Here is a 13,588-nt window from a genome sequence, read left to right as displayed (position 1 = left end):
TGTGAAATTAAAGTAAACAGTGTGAAGTGAAAAGCACAATATTTCCCAGTGAAGTGGTTGAAGTATTAAGTAGCAAAAATTGAAATACTCAAGTACCTAAAAGGTGTACTTAAGTCCTGAATTAATTTGTTTACATTCCACCTCTGGCACTAATACTTTAACTCCACTTACGATGATTCAAAAATTATGATTTTTGATGATTGAAAAATTGCAAGTTTTTAGCTTTTTCACACTTAAAGAAACAAATAACGATAACTTGCCTAAGTAGGGTAAGATAGTGAGCGCTTAATAGTGTTATTTTGGAAAAACAGGTTTATTTTATCCGTGCCACACATCCACTATTTAAAAATAATATTCCTACAAAAGTTGCTACTCATTTCATAATATTCGTAATAAAATACAGCGACTTCAAGTCTTCTGACTTGAGCTGTCTTGAGATGCCTCCAGTGGACCGTGACTCTGTCTGACTCCCAGCTGGATTAAAGCCCAGTGCAGGTTTCACATCTGTCCACCACAGGATGTCTGACAAGACTCTGGTTGAAGGAAATGCTTGGAAATGAAACACACTATGCACCACATCAATTCAGTTCAGAGGAAAAGCTCTTAAGAATTTGACATTTTGTGTTAGGGTTTCTTACAGTATATTGTGCAGGATACACATACAGTACACACACTGAAAGTATTTTTAAAAAACCAACAAACTCCTCCATACAGTGTTCAGAGGTCAGAGGTCAGGCACTACAATACTGAGGAGACCACAGTGTTTGAGTGGATAATCAGCACTGTGTAAGACACATACTGACAATGTGTAAGACATATACTGTATTAAATGCTACAATCATCCTTATGCATTGACAATATATCCAACAAGACTGTTTTGTATGTACACGCTATACATTTTAGAGATAAGACGTGTAAACTGTGACAGAAATGAACACTATACATGTGTCAGTGATGCCTCCTTGTATTTTACACAATTAACTCACAAATGCAGATGAACAGTAGTACTGCTGGCACACTATAGTTACAATGCTGTAAACATTTTTTTTTTCGATTAACTTGTTCAATAGTCCATAAAACAATCTTTAGATTTTGTTAAAGCTGTGTGCCATTTCCGACTTGTTCTTAGAAAAGACTGAAACATAAATACTTGAAAAATAAATACACATATACACAAAGCTATACTGCTGTACCGATGATAAAAAAAAAAAAAAGTCAGTGACCTATCTACAGTGGAAATCTTTGATTCCCAAATACAATATTGAGTCCAAAAGTCAGTGCATTTTGATAAAGAAAACAGTATTGCACTTGGAGATACTAATTTATTAAGTGTTTTTTTTTTTCTCAGCAGATACAGCAAGAGTGTTTGTCCTTTCACAATGAACATCAGTGTGATTATAACCATATACTGATTTAGTGTCATAGGTGAAGAGAAGGCCTCCAACACCAAAGAAGAAGTTTGATATGTAGAAAGACGAGTAGGAAGTCCGCACTTGAAATTTTTTACATCAGCAGTTCAGTCCATCGTTCGTCAAAGAATCTCCTCATGTTGTGTCCGGCCCGTCCAATTTCAGAATCATCTTCATTGAATTTTTCACAGTTATCAAAAACCAGATTTACATCAATGATGAAAGTCTCCAAATTTAAGTACCTGCAATCATTAGAAATGGTTTTAATTTCAATTAATGTGCAGCATCCAAATCAAAAATGAAAAGTTATGAAATACAAAAAATACAAATGGAAAACATACATGAATCTTTAAAATAAACAATGTAACAGTAAGACAAACATACTGGTTGTTGGCGAGTTTTTCTCTGATGGTGGAGAAGTCCATGGGCTTCTTGATTACTTTCCTGTATCCAGGTACAGCTTTGTGGTTGACTGGTGTGAGAAAGGGCCAGGCATCCTGATGGGCCTCTAGCTCAGCCAGCAGCACTCTGGAGGATACAAGCAGCAGATAAAGCTTAGCCATTTGCACTACAAATATAATTTGACTTAATTTTAATATAGTTTCATCTGTTGGAGAACATGCTTGAAACATTGATGTCAGGTTTTTTTTTTTTTTTTTTCATCACTTGATATTAGGATTTGGTATGATAAGAGCTGGCATGGTAAAAGTGATTATCAGAGATTCATAACTGCACAAGGATGATCGTTGTGTACATGTTGTCACAGGAGTTATATTACAGATTATTTAACAATGAGTTCAGGTAGAATAAATGCTAATAGGTCCTGTGCATACAGTGAGTATGTGTTCATACCTACCGGCACATCGCCAGCCCATTTGTGTTGTCTTTGGCCATTTTGGCTTTTTTTGTACAGGAGACAGGGCTGTCATGCTTGGCCTGGGAGCTGGTTGGGCTGTCGTCTCTTTTCCTTTTCTTTAACTCCTTGGTACCTTTCTTTGGCACGCTGTTGCTGCTGGCAGCCTCCTCTTTGATGAGCTCTCCTACCACAGATGGCTTACCATTTCGTTTTACCTCACTGCTTTTCTTTCCTCCTCCAGCTGTTCGGCTCTGTTGCTTCCTGCTCCGGGGGGAATGACCACTTTCCTGAAAGACAGAACACACAAATGACTGGTGCAGAGCCACACAAAACATATATTCAAATCAATTAATTGGATGTGTATATGTGATAGAATTAAGTCGTCATTTGTCAATCACACAGAGTGAGGCCCTTTATATCTACGGTACTCGTACACTTTTTATGAAATGAATGACAAAGAAAAAGAGTCTCAGCTCTGTGAATAAACACTCAGGGCATGCTTGTGTACCTTTGCAACACAAGTGGGACAAAACCAGTCACCATCGGGTACTGTGGTAATCTTGGGTTTATGGCAGTATGTGTGGCAGCCTTTGTCACAGCCATCACAAAGTAAGAGCAGTTCTTCATTATCCCCCTTTTGACAGATGTGGCAGTGCTGGAAACAGCAAAATATATGTAGTTACAGATTCAAACAGAGATACTGTATATCTGTATACCCCTTTAAGAACGATAAACCTTGTAGATTTGATTAATTATTTAAAAAAAACAATGGATCAGAGAGTAGTTTTTATAAAATGAAACAAGTAGCCAAGCAGCCTGAAAGCATTGCTTGATTTTCATATAGAGGGGTATTTGTAGAGTTGGCTATAAATTGGTCTTTAAATTTAGTTGATGAAACCGTTGAAGATAAAAACAAATCTTTGATGGAGATAGACAGAGGGAAAAATGAGGCATCACTAACCACTTTCATGATGGACCGTTCCCAGGCAATGGATTTCTGCAGCTGTTGAATGCAGAGTGACAGCTGAGCTGAGCTGCGGACTTCACCGAGCGCTTTACGCCACAACCTCATCCCAGGAGCAACCTCCTCCTCGCTGCAATCACATACACACACAGTAACCTCATCACACTGAATGATAACAGTCCATAACAACCATTGCATCCAGTGAGAAAATGTTTTAAGTTTTAAGCAGCCATGCCTTATGCAAAATTAAGAGTACATTGTATATTGCACATTGAAGACGTCAGAACTTTTCCACTGTGTTGCATTATGCATAGTTACATACTACTTCTAATACAAACACAGGTACCAGTGGGTTTCCCTTTAGCTACCTTCGTTCAATGTTCCTCTCCAGCTCTGCCAGCCTAGTTACAGCTATATCAAGGGGATTGTTAGGCCGCCGCACCACAGTGCCAGGAAGTTTTTCAGGGCTGGTTTCTCTCTGAACCTTGTTCTCCGTAGCTGGAGAAGAGAGGAGTTTGTGCTCATGATACACCAGATCCTCCCTTTCTGACTGGGGCTCAGGATGCATCCAACCCTGAAGGATACAGTAGTGAAATATGGCCATCACAATATGGCGTTTGCTGACACACTAATGCACATCCATATGATGTAGGGACACTGGAGCCTGTCCCAGCATATACAGCAGAAATACTCATGCACTGCAACTGCATCAAAAAGTTATTACGCAAAACCAGATGTTTCTTATCTATGAGCTGTAAGTAGATAAAAGAGCAGGATGCTTTCTTTCCTGTACCTTGATCTGCAGGCTGGCAGAGATGACTTTCCTCTCCAGATCCTCGACCTGCTGCAGCAGGCTGATGTCCACCTCCATGGCCTGCTCCTCAACACACCAACTCTCCACCGTCTTCTCACTCACCTCCTGCTTCTCCAGCTCTGCCACATCAATCGCTGCCCCCACAGATACATACATACAACATTACAGCAAACGACTGTCTGTATTTATACATATTAATGTAAGGTGACTAAGTGACACATTTGAAAAAGATCAAATAATAATATGTTGTTTATTTGTATCACTTAATGTCTGTTGAATCCTGACTTAAAGAGAGAAGCGATGTGGACACACCATCTTTGCTGTTGGCACACAGCTGGGTCATATACTCCATATGTTTTTGGAGCTGTTTCTGCAAGACCTTCTCTCTGATCCCTCGACTATGGAGGGCCTTGACCAGGATGTGCAGTTCCTGCATGTCTGACACTCGCCACCAACCATGCAGCATCTCTGCCAACACACAGACAGACAGACAGACACACACACACACACACACACACACACACACACACACACACAGACACCATAGATTTGAAAAACTATTATCATATTATTGCTTAAGTTTACCATCGTAGGGAAGTTGCATAACTGAGTGACAGTCATCGCAGCATGTATTCCAGTACTGTCTGGGCAGTGAACATCTTTAGTCCAGCATATTTCACTTGTGAGAACTGGCAGCAAGCCGTTCTTACCCTCGGGGATAGGCTGAGGTCTAGGGTGGTCCTGGGTCTTGGCCACCTCCACAGCAGGGAATGAGGCACAAGGGGGCTTGTCGCTCAGGGCCTCTAGGGTCTCACTCTTGTTGACAGTGTTGTTTTTCACCAGGAAGAGGACCCTGTTCCCATTACCCTCTGCATGCTGGGAGGCCAGATCCAGCACGGGGGGTAGAGAAGTGCCAGGGAAGGGCAGGCTGGGACTTGTCGCTGCACTGGACACGTCACACAGTGTCAGTCTGCTCTGATGAATGCCAGACTTTGCTTGCTGAGAGGAAGAATACACATACAATTTTATTCCACAACCACATGCATTATGTGAAAGACAATCGTGGCAAAAAAGCTAAGAGTTTCTCATTGGCTTGCAACACATGTCAGTTTTCTGAAAAAAGCACAGTGCGATCTGAAATAATTGTGTCTGTGATGGATACAGCATTATTGTTATCCACCAACCTGAAGGGCAGGTGATTGTATGTTATTGATCCCAGCAGGAGCGTTGTAGCTGGCTGTAGCTAGGGGATTAGGAGAGAGGGAGGAAGGGGATTTGGTGCTTATGGTCTGTGGAGAAGAGGAGGAGGCTGGAGGACTAGAGCCAGAGGTGACCGAAGACTCATCACAAGGAGAGCGAGGCAAGAGACTAAACCATTGGTTGCTCTTGTCATTCAGTATCTTGGAGAGCTGGTCATCATGAAGGACAGATTGAGGGCTGCAGGTTATCCAGGGACTTCTTTTGAGCTGGGGGGCACTGAGAAGGGATGGCACTGAAGTATCTGTTTTATCCGTGAGCCCCTTGTGAGGGGCTGCAGGCGGGGGACTGTGGGATATTGCTGTCTGAGAGGTGGGATGTGAGGGATAAGATGCAGTGGTAGGGATTTTAGCAGAATGACTGTTCTGACTTTTGTGAGAATTGATGTCTGAATCTCGAACCATTTTGGCTACTTCAAGGAGTTTGCTGAGCTTAGATAGGGAGCCAGGTTTCTGGAGGAAGAGATTGAGACTGTCTTTGTCCTGCTGGGTCTCTGGTGTGGCTGTATCACCGTCTGTGCTCTGTGCTGGGCTGGATACCAGTGGCTTCTTTGTCTCTTCCAGTGGCTCCTCTTTTATCCTGACCACCTGAGCAGTCTCCTGTCTTTCCTTCTCTTTCTCCACCTCTTCATAACCTGAGAAACATTAAACGGTCAGCTCAGGGAAAGTGCACAATAACACATTCAAATTTATATCCTGCACAAGGATAAAAGTGAATAAAAACTGAGCGATTAGATTGGGTTTGCACCTTCGCCACTCTCCACGCCTTCAACAAAGACGCCACCACACTGCGGAAGGACCCAGTAACGCCTCTTGTAGCGGTCCTGTCCAATCATCATGGAGCGCAGTGAGTGAGATGAGTCAAACAGCTTCTGTCTGATCTGACTCTGTTGCTAAAGAGACGGTAAATACAAGAGGGTGAACTATGATGTATCGAATAGTTCCTCCTGAGAAAAAAATGGTCTCAAAGAGTTAAAGTTTACCTTATATGTTTTCTCAATCTGTTTCTCCAGCTCTTCCACGCTGGCTGAGTGTACACTGTCGTCCTAGATGAAAAGATCTCATTAGTGTGAGGCCAGTGGAGCGGCTGACATTTACTACAACAAACACTGATTTCGCCGCTGGCACCAGTAAAAAGCATCATGCTGTTACTGACCTCCTCTTCACATATCTCCGCTTTCTTCCCTTTCTTTCCCCCTGAATCCTCTTCCTCCTCCTCATCATCGTCTCCTTGGTCCTCACTGTCGTCATCCTCGTCTTCCTCTTCCTCACTGTCCCCTTCTTTCCGCTTGCATTTGCTCCTGGCAGTGGGGATGACACAGGTGTGGCTGTCCTCCCCTCCCACACTGCTGTCTCTCTTCCCTGTCCTCTTGGCATGGATGCTCCTCAGTCTTTGAAGTCAAAAATGGACAGAGGAGAAATGAAAATCAGCTTTTAGAGTCTATATTCCTGTAAGATCTGACTGGTTAGAGTCATTTCAGCATCACCGTCTCATTCACTAACAAAAACTTTTTGAAATGCATGCACAGAACCTTTCAGTAACCCCTTGGACGAAGCGCATACTCACTTGCGAAGTTTTCCCTCAACAACCCACTTATCCTTCCGCAGGTAGGTCATGTGATCTATGTTTTTGTCGATCTCACTGAAAAGTATCATATTAAAAAAGATGTTTCTGTGACCTTTATGTATAATAAGTGCATGATACATTTGCACCACACTGCAGTGCGCACCAGATGTGTTTCTGGTGCTAATGAAAAATTAATGACAAGTAGTTTGATGCAACCTTGTGAAACTGTCCATCAGACCATGGTTTGTCATATTCCTTGCGATACTTCTGTTATTTCATCAAAATTTAAGCTCCCATGAATAAAATCAAGTAATTTTTTTCTACTCTCAGTCAAAGAGATGAATTTGTTTACTTCAGGCACATAAGAAACACTTGTTACAGTGCACTCAAACAATTTTATGTATATTGTATTTATGTAACAAATGTATCAATGCCTTAAAAATCCCAGGTTTAATTTTGTTGTGAATAGTCCATTAACATCCTGTACCAAACTTGCTGTTGTGCTGTCAAATTGCAAAAATAAAAGACCACATGTGTGTCAGAAGGAAGGAGATCCCTCACCTGGTCACAGCTTTACTGCAGCAGAGCTCATTAACCAAGAATGCAAGCATGGAGGCCTTTTGAGATGGACTGTGGGCTTGAAAAGCCTTAGTCCTGAGGCTAAGGGCCAGAGCAGTCAGCTCTGTCTGCTCACAATGGCCCTCCATGTAGATCTGCAGGATCTCAGACACATTGTCTTGGTTGATCTCCACATTAGTCAAGTGGTCCCCCAAGCTGGTTTTGATCTAAAATAAATATTTAAAGGATGGAGTTTAATCAGTGTTTAACAAATGTTTTTTCCCCACTAAGCTTAAAGAAGAATTCTTTTTTTGTATACTTAAACCTCAAGGATATCAGGCCACAATGGGAGTCTGTTAGCACTGTCCTAAGCAATAATCTCTTCTTGATGCTAAGTGCTTAAGTGGCCCCTGGGGGATGCATCTGGGACCCATTTAGCATGTATGGATTATTATGAAACATGCTTGATGTTTAAGTTAATAGTCTGGCTATGCAATGTCCTTTTATGAAAACCTCTCTTGGTGTGGACACAAGACACAACAGCCTGAGACAGCCTCTTATTATGAGCAAGATTATGTAAAATCACTTAAAGGCATAATTACACAGGATGGAGGAATGGATCGGGGGGGATGAATTAAAATTGTGGTCTTAATCTAAGATGTGTACAAAGAGCCCTAAACACTTACACCCTCCTAAATAGACTCTTCATTTAGCTGCAGAGCCAAAGTACTGATAAAACCAAGTAGTACTGAAAAGGGATATTTGTACAATAGTAGTGTCCGAATCAATAAAGTCAAAAGAGTTTTCAAAATGGTTTTGTAAGGATGTGTGTAAATACACATGTAATGTACAGTACCCAAAGCATTTACACTTCAACAACTGTACAAGTCCTACACTTACAATGATTCTCACCTTGTGACCTGCAGGTATACCAGGATCACACACAGCTGCAGAGACCATGCTCACCAGCAGGTCCTGCACCTTGCCCATACTGTCGCCGATGTTGAGTAACCCCTCTTGAAGGTCACTTAGGTTGAGGATGTTTAAATTCATGTCTAATCCCAGGACCTTTCCAAAGCTGCGCAGAAACTGCAGCACCATCAGGCAGTCAGAGAAGGTGCTTCCTGGTAAGACCAGACCAGGGATACGTGACAACTCTGGAAGCCGCTGGAGGGAAATAAAACTTGATTATCTTTCACTCATTTCTAAAGAAACGGATGTTATTTTGGATTTAAACCAGCCCTTTTCACAACAATATTAAAATTAATTACAGTTTCAAATATTTTGTTACTTTTTTCAGACTCATTTTTCTCATTAGTTCAGTTGAAGAAATGTTATAAATACAAGCTCCGAATTTCTTGATTACAAGTGTCTGATCAGTAATACTTGGGGTTATTATTTCAGTAGCCACTTGGTGGCAGTATTTTGACCTACATCTGTTTTCTTTTTAATCAATTGCAGATGCTTTCAGTGATATTAAGCATCTATTTTGGTATATCTGATAGTGAAACAATGAAACCATAAATTTGTCAAAAGCATTTCTAATCATCCTGCCTATAGCTCCTACAGTGATTATACTGATTGATTTCCATGTCAAAAAAAAATCGCTGGCCTGGTTGAAAATCTAATCTTTCCACACACATCTACTCCACAGATGGAGACTATCTGTGGTGATATATATGGACACTCATTTTCATCTGCCAACAGCTCCACAATGTGTGAATACCTTATGATCTGCTAAACACATGTCTTCATTTGGCTTCTTCAGCTCCTTCGCTTTTTCCAGTTCCAGTCTTCTGAGCTCTAGTTTCCTCTCCTTGTTTAACCGTTTCTCATCCTTCTTCTCTTTCTTCAGACGCTCTTTCTCCTACAGCCGAGAGAAAGAGAATTATTCAAAACGTCCCTTGAAATTGTTGCTGGGTCAGATATTGTCAATTATTTTTTACAGAGGGTGCTCAGAATGAAAACAGAAACTATGACCTCAAATGTTTAATCATGAAAAAGAGATGAATTAACAAAACATTTATTAAAGATTTAAAACATGAAAACATAAATGTTATTATGTCCCACCACCACATGAAATTATTTTAAAGGAAAAAAACACAATAAACAGTGTAGCAGAACGGACAGGAGGAGAGAATAACCAGAGATAAGGAAATGTGAACAAGTCAGCAGTTACTCACCTCTGCTTTCTTACGGGTTTCCACAGCCTTCATGAGCATCATGTGCTGCCTGCGTCTCTCCCTCTCCTAGCAGAGCACAGGCACATCGTTTCTATTCTATTTACAGTTTCTATTATTTTATCAAGAGACAATGGGGTCATACATACAACACAGAGAATGAACCACTTGGCATGCACTGTAGAAGATGCAGCATTGGTCACCGTTTGTCACAATCATAACGTTGCACATTGTATTCCAGCTTAAGTGTAAATACATACATAACAGTTAAACCAAATGGAACATAATGATCGACAAAAAGCTAATGAGGGGAGTGATGCGTACAGAAAGCATAAGCTCAAAGTCACAAACAGCCATTATTAATCTGAGCATGTTGGCAAGCGGCAAACTGAAAGCTGGTATAGGCCGAGAGATTCACAACTGTAAGCAGCAGGTATTAAGGGTTACAGCAGCAAGCAAAAGAATGAGTGCATTTCCAATAAACTAATGAATAATGTCATATGAAACTATCAAGACATCCTAGAGATTAAATTTAATTAATGATATTTTAACTCCGCTTTATTTATTGCGAAAACTAAACTATAGAAGAAGATTACAATGCTCATAGCTTCAATATTAACAAATGACACAGCTGCACTGCCATGGTAGAATCTCAGATGAAGAAAACTAACGAATTTTGCTCTGGTCCTCAACTCTCTCCATTAAGTCATTGTCAAGAATACAAACTGTATATTGACTTTTCCAGATGGTAAAATGGATGAAGAAAGTTGTCTCACATACTCTAGAGAAAAAGGCGCCTAACTATTCAGTCCAAAACAGAAACAATCAAATAGGTCGTCAGTATTCTTTCAGGTTATCAGAAATCTTTTCATCCTTGTATAATTTCTGTGGAGTCGAGACATTTTTGATCATATTGGGGAGATAATGGATGTGTTTTCTCCGAGAGACAAATAGCACAGACATATGCAGTGCACTGTTCTGGAAAAGCCATGCAGAGGGATGTAGTATGACTGTAGCCAATGCCACACTTAACGCATTGCTGTGATGGCAGCCATTTATCACAACACATTCACAATATGTTGTTAAATGTACAGAAACAAACATACCCATACCATATCTAGTCTATGCCTCTCCAATTCCTGGTAGAAACAGTTAGCAGGTAATAAGAAGTAGAGAAGTCACAAAAGAAAATCAATGCAAGAAAAATCCAACCTATAGAAAGCTGAAATAAAAATACACCAAAGAATCCCAAAGCATAATTTGACAGGATATATTGTACAAATTATCATTAGTTAGAGACCATCTCCCAAGACATTTAACTTATGTGGTCATTATTCAAGTAATATGGTCATGGCCAAAATACCCACCTGGTGCTTCAGTATGACAGCTTGCAGTCTTCGCATCTCCTTCTCCTTCAGGAAAAAAGATTAATTCAATTAGAAACCAAAACATATTCACACTAATTTACATAATTTTTAAAAAGTGTACAAAAATGGCTGGCCCTCTCGTCCTGTTCACCAACAGCCTGCAAAAATTCCAGGTCTCTTGGCTTTAATAGTCAAGCTAATGTGAAAACGAAAAACACCCTCGTTTTAGAGATATATGTAGAATACAAGGAGGTGATCCAACCTCTTTTAATCACTGATAAACCAAGGCCGGAAAAACCCCTTCTGCACTGACAAGCAGTACTATGGAGCAAAAAGATTACAGGGAGGAGAAGCAGGGGCAAAGACTGAGAGTCAGGGGCAAAGACAGAGTCGGGGGCATATGGGACATTTGTGGTGGTTGATCAAGAGAACAGGCTGACTTGCAGAGTTTGAGTCCAGCAGCAACAGTGACAAAAACACAGATTGCTCATAAATCTCATCTTACTCACCTTGTTTCGTTTCTCAGCCTCCAATATTCTGGCATTGGCCGCTTCTTCTTTTTTCTTTCTTTTAGCCTGTGTTTGGAAAAAATGTATTGCAGTCAGGAAACAGGAGTGATTGATGCACTCTTTCAAAACACATACAGTATGTAGACCACAACAAAGCTTTGACTTAATTAACATTTGATTGGGGCAGGAATTTTTGGCAAATGAAAATCAATAGATATCATTTTCTTAATGGAAACCACTACATGAAAATAATGAAGGACGAGAAAATGATCTCCAAATACATATAAATCTTGCTTGTAAAAGTGATATCAATTAAGTGTTGTACTTAATAATTTGTATAAATTTAGTATGTGTTTGCTAGATTGCAATTTTTTAATCTGTTTGACAGTTGCTGAAGTCAATAGAAAATATTTCAAACAAAGATAAATAGAGCCAACGGCTCACAGATAATATCAAATCTAACATATTGAAATCTTCATGATTATTCCCTCCCATTAACACTGAAAGACAAAACGGCAGTGGCAATGTAGTTATTACAAAACACCAGCAGGCAGTAAGAATAAATTAAGCAAAATTTCGATCAGTAATTATAGCCCCAATGAAATCCTGTTAAGAGCTGCTTGCCAAGCGTGTCAACTGAAATTTGATTTATAAAAGCTAAAATACTTCACAGCTTCTATTAGTGAGGGAATGCAAAATAGGTATTCCACCTAGCCATGGTAAACTCTGGGCCACCTTTTACTTAATGAAATACTGTATTTTGTATTAAGCTCCATCACGGTCTGAGGAGATTTTCATATTCAATGGCACTTTTGCAAAAAACCAATTAAGCATTAGTCACATGTACTCACTGGATGTGACCAAAAGTGGGACAAAATAATTTAGGAATAGCCTTTGGTTGGCTTTTTTAAAAATCCTATCAACAGCAGAAAGGAAGTGTTTTAGAATGTTTCTGCAATAACTTTCAGGACGAACCTCGAGAATTTGCTGTGCACGGAGTTCTTTCTCCATACGAATTTGCTGAATGCGCTTGATCTTCTCCTGGTAAAAGGATGAGGGCAAGATCAAATGAATTAACTGTTAAGTCATGCATGTTATAGCGAGGCGGAGGGTAGTGGGGTGTGGGGTGAAGAAGTACAGTGGGTCTATGCAGATGAGGAAGGTGCAGCATTCTGAAGGATAGCAACTTCCTTCTAGAATTTCAAAGCATTTCAACTGTGCTTAAAACCTTTTCACCTTGGAGTGCACAAACTCTGAATATGCAACAGAACAGAGCAGCTGCAGATAGTTATAACATCTCTGCATGGAAAATTAAACAATGCACACAAAGTAAACTCCTTACTTGCTGTTTAAGAATCTTCATCTGCTCTCTCTTTTTCCGCCTCTCCTCAGCAGCCATTATTGCTGGAAAACAAAAACAAATTAGGCTTGCAAACAGCATATGATTTAGTATTAGAGAAGAGTCTGACAGTTTACCTTGTTGCTTCTTTGCCTCCTTGGCTGCTTGCGCCATGGCCTGCTTCTCTAGTTTTCTCATCAATTTGATCTGAGCGGCCTGTCGAGCTATTTCTGCAACATGGCACATAAAATATGAAATATGAAATGAGAGACCTTACTAAATTAAAAACTTAAATGAAAAACTGACCCAAAGTTACCCCTTAAATCCTTCTAAATGACCTCCAGAGAAAACGCCTGGAGTTTTGGCAACAAGCTACAGTTTTTATATCCATGGGAAGAGTGCAAAATGCCCTTGACTGATCTTAACAGTAAGAGCAAAAGGCCTTGCTCAATATGCAACATGTCTAATGGCGGCATTATGTTATGACTATTCAGAAATTGCTGTCTCTTCTAGGAAGGTTTTAGTATGTGTGAAGCCCTTCCAGCTTGGATTGAGGTGCTGACACCAAAACATTCACCACTGATAGTTTAGATAGTCGAAAATGGTTTTGTAATTAAACTCTATTGTAGCTAAGATGGAAATATCTTGAAATGGTATCACATATGTGCAGGTGGCTAATTATCCTCTGAAAAAAGTAAATGTAACAACCCACAAAGTGGAAATTTATCATTTTAACACGTGTCACTGAAACATTTCTAAGATGTAAACT

The 13,588-nt window shown here is 40.1% G+C and overlaps 1 pseudogene across 1 annotated transcript in view; it reads right to left on the bottom strand.

Moving 5' to 3' along the window:
* Positions 1-294: 294 nt before the first annotated feature.
* Positions 295-13,588, bottom strand: part of baz2bb (bromodomain adjacent to zinc finger domain, 2Bb) — a 51,186-nt pseudogene continuing 37,892 nt past the window's right edge. The window contains exons 15-39 of the transcript XR_015437203.1: positions 13,158-13,191; positions 12,957-13,049; positions 12,823-12,884; positions 12,456-12,521; positions 11,481-11,546; positions 10,972-11,016; positions 10,717-10,743; positions 9,608-9,673; positions 9,151-9,291; positions 8,337-8,591; positions 7,428-7,651; positions 6,867-6,941; positions 6,456-6,690; positions 6,283-6,345; positions 6,048-6,192; positions 5,228-5,934; positions 4,754-5,042; positions 4,356-4,511; positions 4,023-4,177; positions 3,598-3,803; positions 3,227-3,359; positions 2,774-2,920; positions 2,266-2,552; positions 1,794-1,937; positions 295-1,651 (exon numbers count right to left, since the gene is read on the bottom strand). The product of XR_015437203.1 is annotated as a bromodomain adjacent to zinc finger domain, 2Bb (transcript). The remainder of the gene's footprint in view (positions 1,652-1,793; positions 1,938-2,265; positions 2,553-2,773; positions 2,921-3,226; positions 3,360-3,597; positions 3,804-4,022; positions 4,178-4,355; positions 4,512-4,753; positions 5,043-5,227; positions 5,935-6,047; positions 6,193-6,282; positions 6,346-6,455; positions 6,691-6,866; positions 6,942-7,427; positions 7,652-8,336; positions 8,592-9,150; positions 9,292-9,607; positions 9,674-10,716; positions 10,744-10,971; positions 11,017-11,480; positions 11,547-12,455; positions 12,522-12,822; positions 12,885-12,956; positions 13,050-13,157; positions 13,192-13,588) is intronic.

This window comes from Seriola lalandi, unplaced genomic scaffold (assembly GCF_002814215.2).
Source record: "Seriola lalandi dorsalis isolate HSWRI2012SDOR001 ecotype SW California unplaced genomic scaffold, Sedor1 jcf7180002054279, whole genome shotgun sequence".
Classification (NCBI taxonomy): Eukaryota; Metazoa; Chordata; class Actinopteri; order Carangiformes; family Carangidae; genus Seriola; species Seriola lalandi.
The sequence above is the reverse complement of the archived record's forward strand: the minus strand, read 5'-3'. Positions and strand labels throughout refer to the sequence as shown.